Here is a 21,105-nt window from a genome sequence, read left to right on the forward strand (position 1 = left end):
ATTTCAATGGGAAACAGATACATAAATACCCTCAAAGATGTGATTGCAATGTGAAATAGATACATAGGTACCTTTAAAGATTTGATTTAGTGCTGGATCTAATATGCACTGAAATAACAGCATGCTCTGAATTGATTCTGCTGAGCGTACTCAGATCCTTTTAAACTAATGCTGGAGCTGAAGCTTTAGGCACTGCAGAAATATGATTCTAAACCAGGGTTCTTAAGGTCACCTGGTTTTTAAGATTGTCTTTCAGTGAAGGTGAAACTACTTTTTTTTTTTTTTCTTTTTTTTTTTTTTTTTTTTTAATCAAAGGCAAGAACTTTTCATATACTTAAAAGTAGCATCAATGGTTTTCAACAAAACTTTTACTGCAACTGCTGACTTGAATTTTGAGAGGTTTTCTTAAATATCAAAGGCAAGAGACTTAGATTATGGGTTGCTCTGAATAATTTCTTGACATTTGGTTTTGAAGGTGACCATTAGGATTTCAAACCAATAAAGTTAATCTAACTGTACACTATTCTCTCTTCAGTGTCTTTGCATGCTTAAAATAACCCCAAATTATTTCTGACTAAATATACTAGTCAAAAAACTGGAAATACCACAGTTGATGAAATGAGGACAGGTTGGGCCAACTTTATTTTTTCCTCTCCTTATAATTGCCAGTTATTGACTTCCTTTTTGTCAAGGTCACCAGAAAGCTATGGAAAACTTTATCCCAGAATATTGGGTTTACTGTCATTTCTTGAAGAAAAAGCGTAAAATACGTGAAGAACTTGCAGAGTCTCTGCCCTCAAGTCTCTTTACAAGGAACTATTTTTGTGATTAGATGCTGGACCAAGCTGCTCTGCAAATTTTCCACTGCTATTAACTGTAAATAACTTCCAGCCATGCATTAACCCTTTCAGCTCCTGACAAGCAAAACTGTTCTGTATCTGCTGGGTGTAATGAGAGAAACAGATGAGCTGGGAATTTGAAGCTGGGTCTGAGGCAGAGCCTTTTTTTTTTTTTTGGGGGGGGGGGGGGCGGGGGGGGAGACTGTGTTTGTGAACTCTTCTGTAACTTTCTCATTCCCAACTCCCCTTAGAGAGTGCAAATATTTTTATCGGGTAGAACATTTTTTGGGAAATACATCTATGGTCATGGCTGGATTTTGATCTTGTGCATGCTGAAGCAAATGACAACGTTCTTGCTGGCCTTTGGGAAATGGTTGTGTGCTCTGCAAATATTGACCCGAAAAGACTTTAGGATCTCTCTGATAGGCCCAAGCTGGAAAGCTGAATTCAGTTCCTAATTCTGTGTAGTTATCCAAAAGCAGCAGAACCTCAGATATGATTGGAGCCTGTAAATCCTAAAAAAAAAAAAAAAAAAATGCTGATGGGAATAAAAAAATTTATATATGCTGTGTTAAGGAGGAAAGGAGCTCTTTTTGAGCAAGTCTTGAGAGGCAAATTCTCTAGCCCTGTGCATTCCCTTCTGGAATGTTCATGTAATGCCACAATCATGTCTCAGTCCTGATTCCTAAATCCTCTGCTATGGCTTAGTTGCAGAGTGGAATCTGCCTGAGAATTTTAGATGCCTTCATGGCCACTAAAGAAAATGGAAACACAGGGAACATCTCCATGCTTCCAAGTGTGTGATCATTCAGACTCTAAACATTCCAAGATTAAAGATGCTGCAATACTATGGAATCCTGTGTACCTGTCAGGCTGCAGCTGAGCTGAGCTGATCTGTGTATTAAATGCTCCAGTCACACATACGAAACTGAAGAGTGACCCTACCATGGATTTAAGGGATGCAGGCTTTCCTTTGCAGGGCAGGTTTCCACCTCTTCTACTTTATCCACTGCAGTCTTATGATGTCTCCTATGAAATGTAGAGATTTCTTTTCAAGTGAAAAACTCTTATCAGAAAAATACAGTGTGATTAATTGAAGATCAATCTCATGCTACATATTATGGATGAGGAAGGTTTTATACCTAGTCTCACTTTGCCACAGAAGAGGGAAAAAGACTATTTAAAAATTCTTGAACTAAAAACATTCCCAGGCACTCTTGATGTTTTTTTATTTTCCTTTTTAATGGGAATTATGCCACAGAAGCTCTGGCTTATAAAGTTCATTAGGTTTTAAAAATATGTTTCAGCCTCTTGGTTAGACAAAATTAAAAATTGGCAGGAGGTCACGTGGGAAAATTCTGGCAGAGCTGAAAAGTGGTTCCAGTCTCCCCATGGTCCTTGGAGGAGGATTCTGGCTTTTCTCTTTCCTTCTGGGTGTTGGACAAAGTTCTCCAATTCAGCATCTGCCAGCAGAATATTACCACTGCCTTGAATGAAAATTAGGTCGTGTATCAAACTGATGAGTAGATGTGTTATCACAAATTATCTGAACTGCACCCAAATACCCTGGCTGGAATGGTGATCCTTGGGGTTTTCCATGGGACTTTTTATTCTCATGCAGGTCATGAGCATCTGTAGTGGAACTTCTTCTGGATTTTGCAACCAAGTAACAGCTTTGATTTTGTGGTTTTTCTTTTCAAAACTAAACCTGTCAGCTTTCTGAGAGAACCAAGGCCTCTTAAGCCTGTCTTCTATGTCTCTGCTAGTTACTCTCTTTCCAAGGTGTTCCAACCCTCAAAAATAACTATGGCATCCAAAATAACTTGTCTTCATTGGAAGTTATGATCCAAAAGAAATATTACTGAATCTATATTTATATAATATATTTTACATATACAATATAATATATTTATTACTAAATCTATATTTTTACTGCTTGATTTTTCTCAGGGATCCACTCCATGGGCTTCAGATCACTACCTGGGAAACTGCTGTGGTTGGAGCTGCAATAGACTTATGGATAAATCTTCTATCCCATCCTCTGCATTACCTGAGATTCTGAAATATATTCACGTATCAGAAGAGGTAAGTGTAAAGCTTTTTGTGTTTTCATCCTGCAGCTTGGTTGTGCTGCTTATAAGGATGAGCCTGTAAAGTTTTGGGACCCAGTTGGACTGGGGGTTCTGAAATGGAAATTGTTGTTTGTGCTGAGCCCCATGCTGCAGAACAGATCCCATTACAGGTTTGGGGCTGGGTCACGGGGGAAACAGCAGATGGTTGAAATGTACATAAAGAGGAGGGGAGATCAAAGGAGAAGAACTGGGCAAGGTTTAGGTTGGGTAGAGTAGGGGAGGCTTAGTCTGACTATCTAGTGCAGTCCCAATATGATTGTTTTGTGTTTCTGTTTTCTGTGGAGTCATAGAAAGGAATAAACAGTGAAAAAAAATATAAAAAAATTACAAGCGTGGTGGTGGTGGGAAGTAGGCCAGATAGAAAACTACAAAGTTATATTATTGGTGTAGAAACCTTGGCCATGTACAGAGTCCAGAACTGTGGTAATTTTCCCTCTCATATGCAAGGCAACTGTGTATCCAAATTAAGTGTCTAGAAGAGAATATTTTTTGTTCCAGATTGAGCTACAAGACTAACATTTGGTGCTGGAAAGATACACTTCTCTGCTATGGTTTCCTCCTGATGAGTTCGCAAATTTTCCATGAATTGTTCACTCACCCTTTCCATTTGACATTTGAAAGGCAAAAGGTTTTATTTTACACTTTTGTCTATGCGCGCATGTCAGGGGGAAAAATGGGGAAGGAGGAAGCAAGGGATGGAGATGGGCTCTTGTGTTTTGCTCTAAAGTCCTGTGTTAAACATAATCCCTTTCATCTGTAGAAGCAGTGTCAGCATGCACAGGGGGCTGCTGTGTCTGAACAAGACTGCTCAATTTGTTTTTGATTAAGCATAATTATTTATTGCAAGGCATTCAAGTATGGATAATAGCATCTGAGTCCTGGCAAGGGAAGTGTGTATTATGATTTGGGTTTGTTGTTTCTCTTTGTCTTGGTTTAAATTTTTCTCCATCACTCTATTTTTTTGACAAACAAAAAAGAGAATGTATTTTTTGGATGCAACTTAAAAAAGCATTATTTATCCTGACCCAAAAACAGTAAAAAGAGCAACCTTGAAAGATTTCTATAATGGAAATGAAACAATGAACACAGAAATATGAGGAAGAAATTACACCCATTAAATACATCTAGACTGATGAATGATATGATGGCTGCCTATTCAAGTTGGAAATTTTACACATGATTGAAGCTTTATTTAGTCTAATGAAATGTGCTTCCTGAATGCTGCATCTGAGTGATGGCGTGACCTAGAGCACAAAAGAAAGTATTATGTGATTAGACTGAGATCATTCTCATTTAAAGTCATTGTGATATAATTTTACGTTTTTAATTAGCAGCATATACTTCTGTGTCCATTGCCTCTTTTATTGGGAATACCTTTTCAGGTCTTGTCCTTCCACAGGCTTGTTTGAAGCTCAGCACGGATTAACAGCAAAGGAGTTTGGAGTTCATTGATCCTTTTTTTTTTTTTTTTTTTAAATCCCCCCCAAAGTGGTGAATGGTGGGAAGGGAGGAAGCTGATCTTTCAGAATAGGCTCATCTTGTGCTGAATTTTTCCTGAGTTCTATAGGACACTCTTTATATTTTGGCTTGAAATCTAGCTTAAATACCTTGTTTGGCCCATGAAAATACTGACAGTCACATCTTTTAAATCAATGAAATCAGAGTTATTGGTAAAGCAACTGATTCTAGTGACATTCCCCTCAACATCTTGGCTCTGGCAGCTGGGATTTCATGAGGGTTGTGGCATTCTACTGATTTACATCACTGAGAGTTCGGACCCTACATCCTCTACAGCACACATTTCTTACCCCACTTCACCTTTATGAGCTGGGCCTTTACTTTGAAGCGTTTTTGTGGGTTTTTTTTTTTTTTTTGGGGGGGGGTTGGGATTTTTTTTTTTTTTTTTTTTTTTTTAATTTTTTATTTTTTTTATTTTACCAGGCTGCAAGGCAACTCCTCACACAGAAATCCAGTGTTTGAATTAAAAGCTGTTAAATCACATTTGACTCGAGCAAAATTTAACGTGGTTCATAATACAATTTTATGAGCTATTGAGATTTCTGGCACTATAAAATGAGTTTGTTAATGGGTTTCATCAGTTGTTACTTAAAGTGATGTTAAAAAGTAATGAAGGGGGAAAGTAAATGCAAGGGGTGAACTTGCTTCTCAAGTCTGCAGTTCTTTCCTTTTGGGGAGCATTAGCAGGGGTAAGCAAGCATTAAACAGGTTCATTGTGCTGCCTTTGTGTGAAAGAGCTCGCTGCAGACCCCATATTTTCAGATGAATATGAACTTGCTGACCACAATCCTGACTTTTAGCTTGTTAGTGAGGTTGACTGATGAACACCCAGGACCAGACAGATAAGCCAGACACTTAATCTATCTACTGTATGTGTTCAGTCAGAGTAAAGCTTTATCAATCATTTCAAACTGCATTTCAAGAGCATATTGTATAGCTTCCTATTACCATAAACTATGGAATTTGGAGCCTGTTAGCAATTTAACCATCTCATTCACGGGGCATCTGAAGGTGTCCATGTGCCTGTAAGTGCCTTAATTTGTGCCTGTATGAAGGATTCATAATTCCTTAGCACATTTTCTGTTTTTATTGCAGCCTGTAGTTGAAATATGGGAGGGTAAAAGAAAAAAGTCAGGAACGGCCTTTCAGTAACAGTTTTTTAAAAATTTCAATTTGAAATTTAGGATAATTTTCTTAGATCACTTTTTAACTCACTGCATATATATCTTCTTTATCTGGCTTGTGTTTCCTGCTACAATCAAAAGGATGAAGTTAAAAAAGGGTATTGTAAATGCATGTGCCAGTTGCAGAATAACATCTAATACTGAGAGAGTCAAAAAGATTATCTTTTCTTAAATGAGACTTCCCGATTTTTTTACCTGTCTTATTACTGTTTAAAATCTGGTTTTGCACATACAGTTGCATAGGCTAATAATTTATTTCATGTAAGTAAAGCAGCATGTTTACAGGATAGGGAGGGCCAATTTCCCTGATCATTTTTGTGCTGTTTACAGAATTTAGACTTCAGATGTGCTCAGACCTTTTTTGTTCTGCTTCAGTCATTGTCTGGCTTAAACTTCAAGACATGAGGTCCAATAGCCATTCCCAAATATCATGTTAGCATTTCGAATCTCATGTTAACACTCTGGATTGTGACAAACTCAGGTACTTCCAACCAAGAGAGGTTTGACTCCTTTTGGAGCCTTGCTAAGATGGTCACACCTACAGGCATAGAAAACTATCCAGCCGTTGCTTCCCAGGAATAAATTAAATATCATGGCCGAATTTTCAGAAGCCTCCATATTTATATAATCAGATTTTCATTTTTGTTATTGTTTTTAGCTACTTTTGTACCTTTTTATTCCTTGGTGGCCATAATGAATGTACATTGGTGTGGTACGTGAGAAGCTGGTGCAGCCCATTTGAAGTCATGAAACAATTACAGAAATTACAGCTTATCAGACCCAAGTTTTTTTCATTATTGTCCCCTCAAATTACATTTTGTGGTCTATTAACCATCATTTTGTGATAACTGGTGAAGCCTGAGTGCAGTATGGCTGGCCTAGATTTGGGTCAGGCTTTGTGCATTATAAACCTGTCAACAAATCCTGTTTTCAGCTGTGGTGCAGCACTAAAGGGCAGTTGAGGAGGAGACATGATAAAGTCTTTGGGACAAATTACACATCACAAATTAATTATATGTAATGCTTGGCATAACAGATGTGAATTTTGGGCATGACCATAATGCTTGTTTTTACTGCCAACAATTATCATCTGCTTTAAGTCATGTCTTGGATGGGGAGTGGATCTTGTGATGTTACGGTAAATGCATGGAATATGAATAAGCAGACACCTATGGGTTTGAGCTCTGCAGGAGGAGATTAAGTACTTGACTGTGGATATACTTCAGGTGCATCCAGAGAAGTTTGGTTTCCCATGCTAACTGCAGCGAACGAGGGGAATTATTTCCATGGGTTTCCGTGAACTTTTGGATTGAGGCCCAGAGCCTGATCTCATACTTTGCCTCGAGGAGATTTCTGAGAACACGCAGACTTGGGCATCCAAGGGACTAGCAATGCCAGAATGGTTGTAAAGGGCCACAACCAGGCCCTTTATTTACAAGTTAAATGACTTCCCCAACGTGTTCTGGGGAGCTTTAGGCAGCTCAGGATTTGTTTCACCAACTTAAGATCACACTGAAGAAGAGTTGAGAGTCGAGTCCCCATCCTTTGACAGACAACAGATTAGCTGGTTACAAATGTTGATCAACTGTATAAAAACAGAGGGCGAGACTACACTAGGATTGAAGTTTTGGGTTTGTAGACTGTGGGAAAATTAGTTATACAGACTTTTGGGTCTCCTCTGCTGAAATGCAACTCTTGATCACTGTAATTTTGGATGATGCTCGAATGGTTTCTTGGACTATGCAAACCACAAGCTTTGCCAAAGAATGAAGAGTGGCTGAGTGGCTGTGCTTCTTCACAGCATGTTTCTGAGTTTTGTCAGTTCTGTCACACTCCTCAGACCTGTGGAAATGAGGGGAAAGGGGTTTCCAGAGATATTCTGTTCATAATTATGGAGAAACTCACAGCCACACCACATAAAAACCTTCTAATGGTTCTTGCACTGGCACATGAATGGTAGTGAGGAGGATGTAGTTTAAAAATACAACACAGATTTTTTTTTTTCTTATAAAACATTTCAGGAAATCCTGTATTTTAGTGGGAATTTCTCACCTTTGAAGAATGCTGCATTTGAAGAATTTATAATGCTCTATCATCTGTGGGCCTAATTTGCACCATACTTATGTAAAATGAAATTCGGTCTGCAAAGATACTTCTTTCTGAGCATTCTTATTGCATAGCTATGTAAATGTTCTTGTGCAAGTAGAGACAATAATTATGGCTTAAGGCTGTATACATTACAAGCAGGGAATTCCTCATACATTTAAATACATATTTTAGAAGCAAATCTGGATCTGGTTTCTAAATCCAGAGTGGGTTGACGCCAGTTTACATCATCAGTATCTGGCCTTTTGAAATTCAGAGAGCCCATTAAAAATAAAACTTGCGGTGGGGGAGACTGGAGTTGTATCATATAGCAAGTGAGCACAGGAATGGCTGGCAGGAGAATGGTATGCTGCAGATGAACTGGATGGGGGACAGATTTGCACTGTTGTAAAACACATGGGAAAAGTCCCTCCTGTTTATTTTTTTTCATCCCCTTACTAATTTACCACAACCACAAGCCATGTGTTCCAGTTCCTGTCTGGGAAAAGAGGCTGGGTAGGCTGTGTTGTGACTTGATCGAACCAGGGATCTTGAAAGCAGCAGGAAAACCCCAAGAAATTCTGAATTTTACTACTAAAAGAGCTGAGGAGAATCGTTTGTAAATCACTCAGCACTAGGGACAAGGCCACTCTGGTCATATTGTCCGCCCGTTCGGTGTTCAAAGCTGTAACAAAGGACATCAGCTAAAGATCAAGTGGACAAAACATCTTCAGTGAAAGCTTATGCCATAAAATTGCTGGAATCATAATGCATCCAAAAGTTTATGTTCAGTGTTAGCAGGGCAGTGACTTGTGTGAAATATCCCAACACCTGTGTACTTTGGGAAGAGTGGTTGTTCTTCATGTAGATAATATTGAAAACTGAAAAACTCCTGCTTAGCTCCTCCTTTCCTTTCTTGCTCTCAAGGTGAGAGAAGCATGTTGCTGTTCCTTGTGTGACACAGACAATTTCCTCTGATATATAAAGGACCTGTGACAGGCTTGAAGCTTCCTCTGGCTCTTTCTCTTTACAGCCACTCTTGTTAAGATTAAGACTTAAATATGACCTTGCAGTATCCTGCAAGATAGGAATGGAGATATGTTTATTGTCTGGATTATAAAGCAAAATTTCTAAACTATTGGTTTAGCAGGCTTAAAATCCAATATATAGCTTTTTATGTGGCTCACCCATGATAAAGATGTGATGAGTAAGGTTCTCATCTGAGCCCTCTCCCTGTGGCTTTAGAAGACTGAGTATGGGAAGTGCAAGAACACAGCCAGGTAAGTGGAAATATATCTGGAGATTAGTATAATCTTACCTACTGCTGCTGGTGAGACAGCAATGAAATTACTTCACACTGATAAGATTGATAGGGGTTGCTGATGCATGATTTTAAACTTCTGTTGTAGGTTTAAATATCTACTTTTTATCCAGTGTTTATGTTAAACTTCAGCATTTTCTTCTTTTTCTTTTAATTATCTCTAGCCCTTTTTGTCCTTTTTTTTTCCTGTGCCTATTTTTATTTTGCTACTAGTTGTGAATTTAAAATAAATGTTTGCCTTTTGGATTTCTCTATTCCTAGCTTAATCCTTCCTAGAGATTCAAAAGACATCAAGGTCAGGTTTTGTCATTAAAGATGGAGCAGGCACATTTCTTTCCTAGTGTGCGTCAGCCACAGTCATCTTATGTGGTTTGGTGAGTGTGAAAGGCTGGAGGGATTTAGTAACTCTGGTATAAAGCAGGAACTCTCATTTCAGAATTTTCCCCTTAAATTTGAAAGAGCTAAAACATTTAGAACAGAGGGTAATTGATATGTGTTGCAAAGACAGACCATTCAACACAGAGCCTTAATATTTACTCTTGGCATTAAAGCACTGTTTGTCAAAGAAAACTCTGAATCCCTGCTGAAATATATTTTAATTTGAATTGTGTATATAGTATATAATTGCATCCATAATGACTATATCACATATATGTGCACATAGATTTTGCAGTGGGTTTTTTTGCTCATATCTGGAGCTGAGACTAAAACCACTTTCAAATTCAATGACTATGATAACAAAAGTGAGAGAATTTTTACTTTTTAACACCAATATGGAGTTTCATTAAGTCATTTTCTTGCAGGAGGGAAATTCTGATTTTTGAGAGGGTTTCTGTACTGTGCACAGTACTCCTGGTTTAGGCAACTGGTTAGGCTGGTGTAAATAGGGATGTGGACAGGTATATATTCTCCCTCTTCCTTTTTTTGTCAAGAAATTAGTTTTTAGAGGTGTTACTGCTCCTCCTCCTTATACAGACTCAAATCTGTACAGACCACCCGCTGCTGAGTCAGAAAATGTGTTTGAGTGCTGTTTGTTAAGCTAATTTTGAAAAGATTTTTCGTTTACTTCTGTCTATGCACTGGAAGAATAAAATGCTCCTGAGCATGAGAAATTGCCTTGGTTGGAACAGTCTGTATGTGGAGGTGCTGCAGTTCAGGACCCTCCAGGTGTGTCAGACCACGTTTGAACCCATGTAGGTAACACTGATCACCAGGCATGCCAGAGCTGGGGTCTGTCTGCTCCATGTGTTGTTCATCCCACATCTAACAGCCCATGGCTACTGGGGCTCATGGGAAAGGCTCCTCTGGTACAAAAATAGGAGGAACAGCCTTCTGACAAGAGTTGGCACCTTCATGACAGCCACATCCTTTCACACCATGGTATAATGCAGTTCAGCGTGCTTTGAAGGCCCAATTTGGTGGTGGTCCTGCCTTATCTCTCAGTAGATACTGATCCTTATCACAGAGTCATAACAAACTGTTTGGTGGAGTTGGAGGGGGTGAGAGAAGCCTTTGGCTTCGTTTAGAACAAGGCTGACGTGAGCATTGAGATATTCTGTATTTTGGGTGGCTGGCCTTTTTTGGGTCAAATTTTAAGCAGTTGCTAAAAACCAATGCAGTGTTAGACCTGCTCATTTCAACGAGACGTTCAAACTATTGGGCTTAGAATTCTTGTACTTGAGGACATTCTGTTTAATTCTTTTGTGACTGCATCTGAATGCTAGGAAATGGTGTTCTAGTGTAATTTCTCAGGCAAATGCAAGGTTGTCTTAGTAACTTGTGACCCCCTTGACCCCAGAGTTCGAGGAGAGAAAAGGCCAAGTTATTCAGCGATTGGAGGAAAGTGGGGCAGAGTGTTATCTCAGAGCCGTGATATTTGGCTTCCAGTGGCCACAGAAATTTGACACACATCAAACGTCAAACTAGCTGATAGCAGACAGGAAGGATTAGTGTTGACACAGCAGAGCTGACCCCTGCCAGCAGCGAGGCTGTGTTTAAATACAGCCACGTCGCTCTGAAATCACCCTGGGCGTGCAAGCAGTGCGGGCTGGAGGTGAAGGTATAGGAAACACGTGGTGTTGGGACATTCTCCTGCCTAATTGGGCTGACAGCTCAGTCTGGATGGAGGACAGTGTTTATTTACTCATTGTTGTGTGATGAGCAAATAGAAAGATATGCCTGCTTTAGCCTGTGCTGATATTGGTGCTAACACTGTCTGGCTCCAGCTGCCGTAAGCCAGGACAATACAACACAAAAACTTCCTATTCACCATCACTCCTAAGTCTGTCCTGGCACAGATATGCAATGACCTCAGACCACAGTTGGGTCTAATAAGGAATTTATCTTCATGGAAATGTGACCTCTTGCTACCAGAAGGCCACAAAAATACAAGTAACAATGGGTAAATGAAGATAAAGGTTTATCCTGGCCAACTGTTGCATTTTCAAAACAGTTCAACCCTGCCATGAAAAAAACTACTGTTTGACATAGGTCGCTGTCTGAAACTCTTAAAAAATTATCCAGGTCACTGTGGAAAGAACATGCTCTTATTATTGTTTTTATAGGTGAAAAATTACTAGATTGATTCTTTTTTCTTTTGAGTGATGTGGACATTCGATATCAGTTTTCAATTCTCAGAATCCACTTTGGGTACAGGAAAAGAGATTTCAGGAAATTCAGTTTTTCACCAAGGAATTAGGCTTTCTCCTCTCTTAACCTCCACACTAGGAGTTCACACTCTGTATATGCTTTTAATCTTGACTTCAATATATTTTACTGTGGCCAGCTTTTAGTTACAGTTTAATAACTTCAGCTTTATTTTGCCCCAGGCCATATTATAATGAATAAAAAGCTTTTTCTATGATTTAGCTGAATTTATGCAGCTGCCCTTGTAACAGCTGCATAACTTTTCCTACTGACTAGGAAGGGTAACAGTTTACTCAGCACAGACTGATCAGCTGAATTTTACTTGCAAACTCAGTTTTGCCAAAAAACTCGTGTGAAAAAGAATGCAGATCCAGGGCCACGCTTCCAGATACCTAGTGAAATGTTGATCTTTCTTAAATTAAAATTATCCTCACCCCCAAAAGCAATTTAGACTGAATAAGGGCCATATTTTTATATGGTTCTGTATGGCACCTTGTGCAATGAAATCTTTAATCTGATGAGGGCCTCTGATACACCCAATATAACTGCTTCCCAGGCTCCAATCTCATGAAGAAAATGGTGAGTGGATATGGGAAGAAGGTTGCATCAGCCTTTGGTTATCTTACATTTGACCACTTCTAGGTTGGTTCTTCCTGTGAGCACACCCTACAAGAAGTAGGGTGATCCACCAGTGGCTGCATCAAAACCTACAGAGAGATGTCAAAAGTGAATCTGCAGAGCCCGTGCAGTGGCTCTGATAGGAATGACGTGGCCAGCTCAGAACAGGCATGCAGGCTTTCACCTTGTTCATTTTGTGTGTTAAAACATGGCATCTGAACAGGAATCCTGATCTAGGAGCCTGTGTGGATTGCAGCCGAGCAGATGGCAAGGAGGTTGGATAATACACACTGTTATGGGAACCTGCCTACAAATTGAAGGATGGCAGATAGGATGGAAGAGGCAAGGGGTCAGCAGTGTGCAGCTTAGGGAGCACGTGGTTTGAATGCAACTGTGAAACCTAAGACACCTCATCAATTTGTGAGGCTTCTTTAATAAGGGCCCGGCTTCATCTCTATGCAGGGAATCCTCTCCAGAGTTCCAGACACATGAAAGGCATTTACTCATAATGCCTAGTAGTCTCCTGAGTACCTGTTAATAATTATGGCTGGCCTTTTTGGCCTTAGAAGCTTTCTGTTACCTGGTGTTAAACCTTTTAGAATAAACTGGAAACCACTATAGGATGCTGAATGTGAAAAAGGTGTATTTGTAAATACTTCTCTGCACTGACAAATCTGAACCAAGTGTACGGTTCTTACTTGCTCAGGATTAGAAAATATGGAATTGAAATGAAGAACAGCTATTTACATGTACTTAAAATAGCAGGTTTAAAAGAAATCTTGTAAAGGAAAGAAAAAAAAGCAGCAATAAACTCTGGTCTGAGATCATACTATTAAACAGAAATATTATTAAGAGAACAGTTTTTTAGAAGAATGGGAATGATCAGTTTGCCCAGCTGTTCTAGTAGCAAGGAAAATGTTAATTAAAAAGTAAGAGAATTCTGCACACATACTATTCATCTCAGTACAAAAAAGGTAAGTAAAGAAAGTAAGGCAGTTTAGATCCTGGTGTAGACTGTATGTTCTAAACTTAAAAAGATTATAAGATGTGTATTAAAGATAAAGCACCCCCTCAAAGAGTGAGAGCACATTGAGTCATGCAATGAACCTTTTATTCATTACAGCCCTGAAAAATTTGGGGTCAGTTGTCCATTCCTTTATAAAGGAGACTTAAATGTAGTGTTTCTGTAATATATGTTCAGTTAAAAGCCCTCCTCCCAGCTTTTTACTGCCAGAATGAGGTAAAGAATCTGGAGAGTTTAGAACTAATAAGCCAAGCAGTAAAATGGTGCACATTTGTGTGGAGCCTGATGAGGGATGGGAATGCACCCAGGGAAGGCTTGGCTGCTTTGGCACAGCTGCTGACGGGGTGGACACACCAGGGCTTCATTCAATGAATCAACCTGGTCAAATTCCATCAAATTCCATCCGTGAAGATTCAAAGAGGGGGGAAAAAAGGCAAGAAAAACCTGACTCTGGTTGTTACAAAGTGTGCAGGATGAAAGCTGGACAAGCCATCCACCTACAAACCAACCACTAAACCTTAGGAAACTGGGAAAGAAGAACTGAAGAAATCTTAGAGAGTGATGTTGGAGTATCTGGACATCCTTGACTTCGACTGATGTGGAGGGAAAAAAATAAAATAAAAAAAATCCACTTTCTCTGGGCAGAAAAAGTCATGTAATTACAGGATAATGTCACACTGCACTGAACAGAAAAGCTCAGTAAGACAACTACTATCAAATATTCCAGCTCTTACTTTGGGAGCCTCTGAGGTCAGAGAGGTGAGACAGACATTCCACACTCCATCCTGTACTGCAGTTCAGGCCTTTCCACAGCACTGGGATGCACTGTGGGATCACATGGATCAGAAAATCAGTCCTTCAGGTACAAAGATCTCAGCCCCTTCAGAACTCCCATACGCTTCATTAGTGAAAAGACTTTGATAATAATGAATCTCATTTGAACATTCTGAATGCTGTCTTTAAACAGAGTGGGTAAGAAAAATTTAAAGCAATAAGGTAGGGAATAAAAGAAAATTCCTGCATTCTTAATGTGATTGAAAGTATAGTCTTTCCTTACAGATTTAATTCTTCCTATGAATGTCCACCCTGTATTTGCAATATTTTAAAAAAACTTGGATAGAATCACACTGGAGTGAGTGTTTGTGAAGTTAATAGAAAATTCTGGGCCTTCAACTCTGATAAATATAACTCTAGAGTCCTATGAAAAATTTCATTTTCAAGGAAGCCTTGCCTTTTTATGGGAACTTTGTCCAGCTGAAAAGTTTTACTGGCTCTACTCCTCATTCCCAGTTATGGACCAGATTTGGAAATACCTGTGAAAAACAATATCTTGGTTTCGAGGAAATGCATGGATAAAAGCATTGTAATTGAGGACATCCAGATATGTTCTTACAGAAATGCTTTGTATTTACGTGGTCCATTACTTACACATTCTGAAGAGCATTACAAGCATAGAAAACTCCAAAAGGGTGACAGCCAAGAAAACCAGCTGTGCATGACTTTGAGTCCTATCCCAAACACTTGGAATAAATCTGCCAGGCTCATCAATACATCTGTATTGCTCTACTTGCAATGTGACTGGTTTGGTCCTAGAACTACTGAGACAGAGCAGTGGAGGTATATAAAACCAAGGCAGTCACGGAAAAAGGAAATTTCAGTGTCTTTGTGCACAAAATTGTTTGTGCTCAGAATCAGTGAGATGGGATACAGATGTACATAGGAGGAACAAGGCAATTCACTTGGACTTTTACAGAGCATCCTCTTAAAAATTCTTTGCAAGGCTTTAAAAAGATGGGGAGGAGTGAGAAGGAAATATATATACACATACATGTACCTCAGAATGACTACAATCCTCAAGGCCATGCAAATAGTTTGTACCTTTAATCATTAAGGTATCCGAGGGCCGATGAGAAGTTGGGATGGGTAGGAAAAACACAGGGTAGGAAGTTGAGAAGTTTGAGTTCAATTCCAGCTTCAGGACAGAATTCCCACGTGATCATGGGCCTCTCGTTTGGACCCATGTTTACCCTACACAATGGAAACACACAGAGTGTTTCACCCAAATTGTTGCTGAAACATTGTTCTGAAATAAAAATGGTGCTGAGCCACTCTGGAGTGCAGATCTGCCTCTTCTGGATGGAAAAGCTGTGAGCATTTTGCTTTTTGCTACAGAAGGAGTAACACAGGACTTGTTCTGATTTAGAAACATCACTTCCTCTTTCTGCAGTTTTGCTAGGTGGATTGCAATCCTAATTTTCTGAGTCTGGCTTAGTATAGTAAATATTAGATTTTAAATTTACATTAAGTTAAATTAAGTACATTACTTTTGAATTAAATCCCTGTGAGTATTGTGTAAAGAGACTGTAGGTTCTACATAATTATAGTGCCCTTTCTGGGTATTCTAGCCTGGGTCCATCCCATCCACCTTCAAGCACTCTGCTGTTGTGCCAAATTTAGGAACCTCAATTACATGGCTAAGCTAGTGACCTCTTGTGAGTACGTGTATCCTGTGTTCTTTGGACCATTGACACAACCAGCTTTCTAATTGAAGGGCTCTAGTTAGTAACTGATCCAGGAGTACTCCTCCAGAATATCAATGACTTAGTTTAAGTTATTTCCCCAATGACAACAATAATCTGAAAAAGAGAGGTAGAATAAATCTTTATATATGTGCAGCTATAGTGGGGAACCTGCAGAGTAACTAATTTCACATCCTACCTTCACATATATATATATATTTTATACACGAGTCTATTGTAATTGATTCAGTCTTTAACAGAGTTTGTTGGGTTAAATCTGGCACAAAAGTTGCCAATTCTGAGTTTGCTAAATCTTGAAATATGGATCCATTTGGAGCCACTTCTTCTAACAGCAGTTGTTCAGCTTTACTGGAGTTGCTGGTTGAAGTCACCATCAGATTTCCGTTCTGTGGAAAAAGCACTTGTTATAAATCTCAAATAGTCAGTAATTGATCACAGCCTGGAATTGTAAAACTCTATCTCAGTGCCTGAAATAGCACATGCCTGTGGTGTGGTATGTGGTTTCAGTCCCTGTCAAGAAAAAGGGAGACCTTGGAAAATATGAAAGTCTTAAGGAGCTTTCCACTAATAGAAGGGTCAAGGGACAGCACTGTCAAAGCATCCCCTCGTTAAAACTGTGTGGGGAAACAAACTGCTTTTGACCTCCAACGTCCCAGCTGTCAGTCCCAGGGGATGAACACTCCTTTTGTTCAGATCCCTGAGAAAATCCCTTGATTCTCCTCCCTTTTATGCCCCCCACACTGGGTCCCATGTCAGTGTCCTTACTGGCAGGAGTGATCAGCCATGATCCAGCCGTGCCAACCTGACTAAATTTCCCCAGAGCATCATGTTGAAGTGATGAGAATTACCACAACTTTCCTTCTCCCCACTGCAGCCTCCATCCCCATAAAAGATCCAAGGAACTGCAGACTTCTCATGGGTGCCTGCAGTATGACAGCTGTAGTATGAGAATTGTGGTAAAAACTGCGATTGGTTGGACATTCGAGAAATCAAATGTTGACATAAGAACTTAAATTTAGTTTTGTGGCTTTAAAAAAACCCAGCCAAACAATTGAGCAAAAAACAAACAACAGTTTGATCTCTGTTTTTGGTTTTAACAAGTTTTCAATGAGATCACCTTGTGGCTTTTAATTTATTCTAAATGTAATTTATTATTGATGTTGAGATCTCCATCAGTTTGGTCAATAGGACAGCTTGTGATCACTGATACTTGAAGCTTTCACAATTTTGTATGGATAAAACCTTTTTGAATAATTTACCACTGTTTTCTCATAAAGGAAAAGTAAGACTGCTCTATCATGTTGAACCAACAAGAAATCTTCAGAAGCTGCCTGATAGAGGGACTTAAAAAATTTCCATGTGCTGAGAGTGAGCGCAAAGGGATTCTCTGCTCTTGAACCACTGCAGACTTGTTAACATTTTGCTTTCTATACATTTATTATCAAACCCCCTTTTACTTAGTATATATTTTGTAATATCAATTTGAAAGGATTATTCAATCCTAATATTAAAACTTTACTGCCTTTGTAATGGATTAGCCTTTGTACCCAGCTAGATTCTGAAAGGTGTTACAGAAGTAAAGCAGTAGCAGGATACCACAAGTCCTTTTAAATCAAACACCCTACTCCTTGCTTGAGGCAAGTCTCTGTTCTTTGGGGAGAGGCCTTCAGATGGAGCATTCCAGATATGCATGGCAGAGTTTATGTAGCTTGCTTAAGGCTTTAAAATAAAAAAAAATTGTTGGTTTAAATCCCAATGGTCCTTAATACCTTTGAGAATGAAAAATTAACTGGGGTGGAAAAAAAGGATATTCTGACATATGGATTAGCAATCAGCTCTAAACTGAAGTTTCAGTTAAACAACTCAATTCCCTTTTTTCTTGTACTTTCTTTGCAGTTCTGTGGCATATTTTCAGGGGAACAGGCATTTAAACACTGGCTGGAGCTACACTGCAAGTCTGAAGAGGGTTGGAAGGTACATATTCATCTTCACTGGTAGAGGTGCTTAGCACAGCTCAAATAGGGTGCATGACTACAGAAATTATATCTTAAAAATGTGTTTATTTAGTGTGGCTATATTTAGAACTATCCTGTCTTTAAGGGCTCCTGGTAAACTCTCCTCCTCCTCACTGATGAGGGTGACCCTTCATCATCACAGCAAATGGTCAGACTTTCAAACCTACCAGCAAACTTCAATAAATTCAAGTTTCATGAAGTTGCCATTGCTCTCCTCTGGGTTGGTGTGGTGTGGTGGTTTTTTGTTGGTTTTTTGTTGTTGTTGTTGTTGTTTGTTTGTTTGTTTGTTTTTTGTTTGTTTTGTTTTTTGTTTGTTTTGTTTTTTGTTTTGTTTTGTTTTGTTTTTCCCAGCTGCTGGGGAATAAAGAATGCACTCAGCTAAAGGGCTGACAAACATAAAAAGGCCTTGCAGCGGGTGGTGGCCCTGGTATCCAGCCTGGTGGAGCAGTCTGCAACGCAGATGAAGAAGAGGGTGGTCTAATCATAAGCGAGTTAAAGGCAAGCAGAGTGACATCTATGACTGGTTCCAGCCTTAAGTTTGTTAGGGGGAAGGAGGAGGTATTGTTATTGTTGATGCCAATTAGGACAAACCTCTTTCTTGGCAGTGAGCAGGGGAGGGTGCTTATAGAGAAATCCAGCTGCTGGAATGCCACCAAGTATCTGGTGGAGAACCTGCATAGCAGATGCGTAACTCTGTGCACCTCCATCTGCTGAGCACTATGTATGCTGGTACTGGCTTAGGAAAGGATACAGGAAGTTATGGTTTTCTTACTGATAATTACACATCTCAGCATTTTAAAGCTGCAGGCAAGACCCAAACCAGTCCCGAATTCCTCTGGATTCAGTTCATTAACAAAAATTCCTCTCACAAGGAAAGGAGGGCGAGGCTTTCTCTAGGCAGTGGTAAATCAGGAATAAATCAATCAGGAGCAGTGGAGTAGGTTTAGTCAGGCCTTGTTTTGAGGACCAACATGATTCTAATGTCACAATATTCTGTTTGCAAGGTTTGATGTCCTTTAAACAGAACAATGCCTGTTTTTCCTGTTCAATTTTCCCTAGTTCATTTAAAGGGAAGGCAAATGAAAGAAAGAACAAGGGAATACCCCAACATGGCAACTGAGGACAAATAAAAGCACATTATGGAGACTAAAATCACAACTTTTTACTTCAGAGAACCCAGATCTCCTTTGCTGTGTCTGAGTCTCTAAACACAAGAGACACAGAGAGCAGTCCCTGTGCCCAAAGCCTTGTGGCACAGACTGGTGCAAGCAAAGCTCTTGTTAGAGAAGAGCTGTGTTCCTGTTTCATGGCATTTTGGACTGGGCTTCATCTGGCCCCTGTGGGTTCCTGGAGGATCCTACAGAATGAGTATTTGAGTGTTTTCCCTGGTGTCAAGTCCCTGAAGCACAGTGGTGCTGCATTCCAGCTTTCATATATGTTGCTGTTATGGCATGAAACTGGTGATGAGTGCACAGGGCTGAGGCACAATGGTATGTGGAAGTGCCTGAGGATGTAAAGCCTGCTGGGGTGGCATTGCAGAGCTCCTAAGGTGGTCAAACCATCTCCTGTATGTGCTGCTTTGGGTGCAGTCTCCAAAGTGTGATATTGATAGCCTGGGCCTGGACATGGTACTGGAGGGAGCTACTTGGAGGAGCCTGGATATGATCAGGGAGTAAAATGACAATTATGTTAGGGATGCTCATGGCTCCAGTGTTTGAACTCATCCCTAGAACCTCTTTTGTTTATCTGAGTAAAAACATACCTAGAGAGGGTACAGTGGGGGGATTCTGCTCTAGAGCTGCCTCCTTGACCTGCAATCTGCACAGCATGGCAGCATGTTTTTCCCAGGGAGCTCTTTTCCTCACAAGTGGACATGTTTCCTCAGATGAGGACATTTTTGTACCTTCCCAGAGTCTGAATGGAGCCCAGGTATAACAGTGTTTGCCATGGTTTTTTTTGCACATTTCATTATGGAGCATAAGAGCAGGATATAAAATCTTATTCAAGTGGGAGCTCGTTTTAGTCTCATCTCTGTGCTGTCTTTTTATCTCTCTTATTTCTCTGTGGTTGTGCTGCCATTTTTATGAGACACCGGGTGATCTCATTAAAGGAAATCCCATAATAGTTGTTATTAATCTTGGATGTCAAACAGGCTTTGTCCTTTAACTTTTCTTTTGACATGTTGAAACTGGTCACTACATGACTACCTAGGAAAAGGATGGTGTTTTTTCAGGGAACAGGGATTGATTTAGCAGGAGCTGCTTAGGAAACTATGGTTGTCATAAGCTGTAGTGAAATCTGAAGGAAAATTGCCATGATTCATCCGCAGTTGTTAATATGACAAAGCCCAGATCCATACAAAGGAACACCTGGCCTGCTAGTGAACATATCTCTGGAGAGCAGCTTTTGCCCACATGTTTGTTGCTCTAGCAACAAGCCTGAATGTGGATCACTATTTTTTGAAGCGCCACAAGAAAGAACAGATTCCACTATGGGAAATTTTCTGTCATAAAGAAAATTATATTTGCTCTACAAACACCGAGTTCTCCCTCTTTGTAAGGACTGACTGCCACTCTCTGAATCACTAAAAAACACAGAGGCCCATTTCTTGACTCTTGAGACTCTAAAAATGTGCCAAAACATACATGAGTTTCATATTTTCCAGTAGCTACAAATCAGGCCCTTTCTCTCAAGAAGATCCCAGTTTAGAACAGTCTCCTAGGTCACTTTACAAGCTCAAAATGAACCAACTTTAGAAATTAAAATAATTTCCTTATAGGGTGAGTTTTACCCCTCTGCTCAAAGCTTTTTCATCACCTTTCTGGGTAGGTTTCAGATGCTGACTGGCACTCTCTCCTCTGCTCTCTTGCAAAATACCCCTGGTAGATGAACAAGTGTGAGTTGCTAACATGGTGATACATCACTAGCTTTTATTTGGGTTGCTCTGGCTCCCACTCCTCCAACTTTAAAAAACTTCTAGATGCACATATGTATCTATATATGTATCATATACACATAAAATGAGGCTGAGAGAAGCTTGGGTGCCCTGTGAAACCACCTGTGTTGCAAGATGTTTCATAATCTATTCTAATGTTCTTCTATTTCTGCTGCCTGGGTTCCTACTTTGTAGACAGACCAGCTTTGTTAATTTTCCCTCTTTCTTTTCTGATTCCTGGTTTTACT

General features: G+C 39.7%; 1 long non-coding RNA gene across 1 annotated transcript in view; it reads left to right on the forward strand.

The window, feature by feature from the left end:
- LOC310906659 overlaps positions 1-18,405 on the forward strand; it is a 177,093-nt gene extending 158,688 nt beyond the window's left edge. Inside the window, exons 2-3 of the long non-coding RNA XR_014589462.1 lie at positions 2,790-2,924; positions 17,804-18,405. This is a non-coding gene — a long non-coding RNA (uncharacterized lncRNA). The remainder of the gene's footprint in view (positions 1-2,789; positions 2,925-17,803) is intronic.
- Positions 18,406-21,105: the final 2,700 nt, after the last annotated feature.

This window comes from Zosterops lateralis (genome assembly GCF_965231275.1).
Source record: "Zosterops lateralis genome assembly, chromosome: 3".
Classification (NCBI taxonomy): domain Eukaryota; kingdom Metazoa; phylum Chordata; class Aves; order Passeriformes; family Zosteropidae; genus Zosterops; species Zosterops lateralis.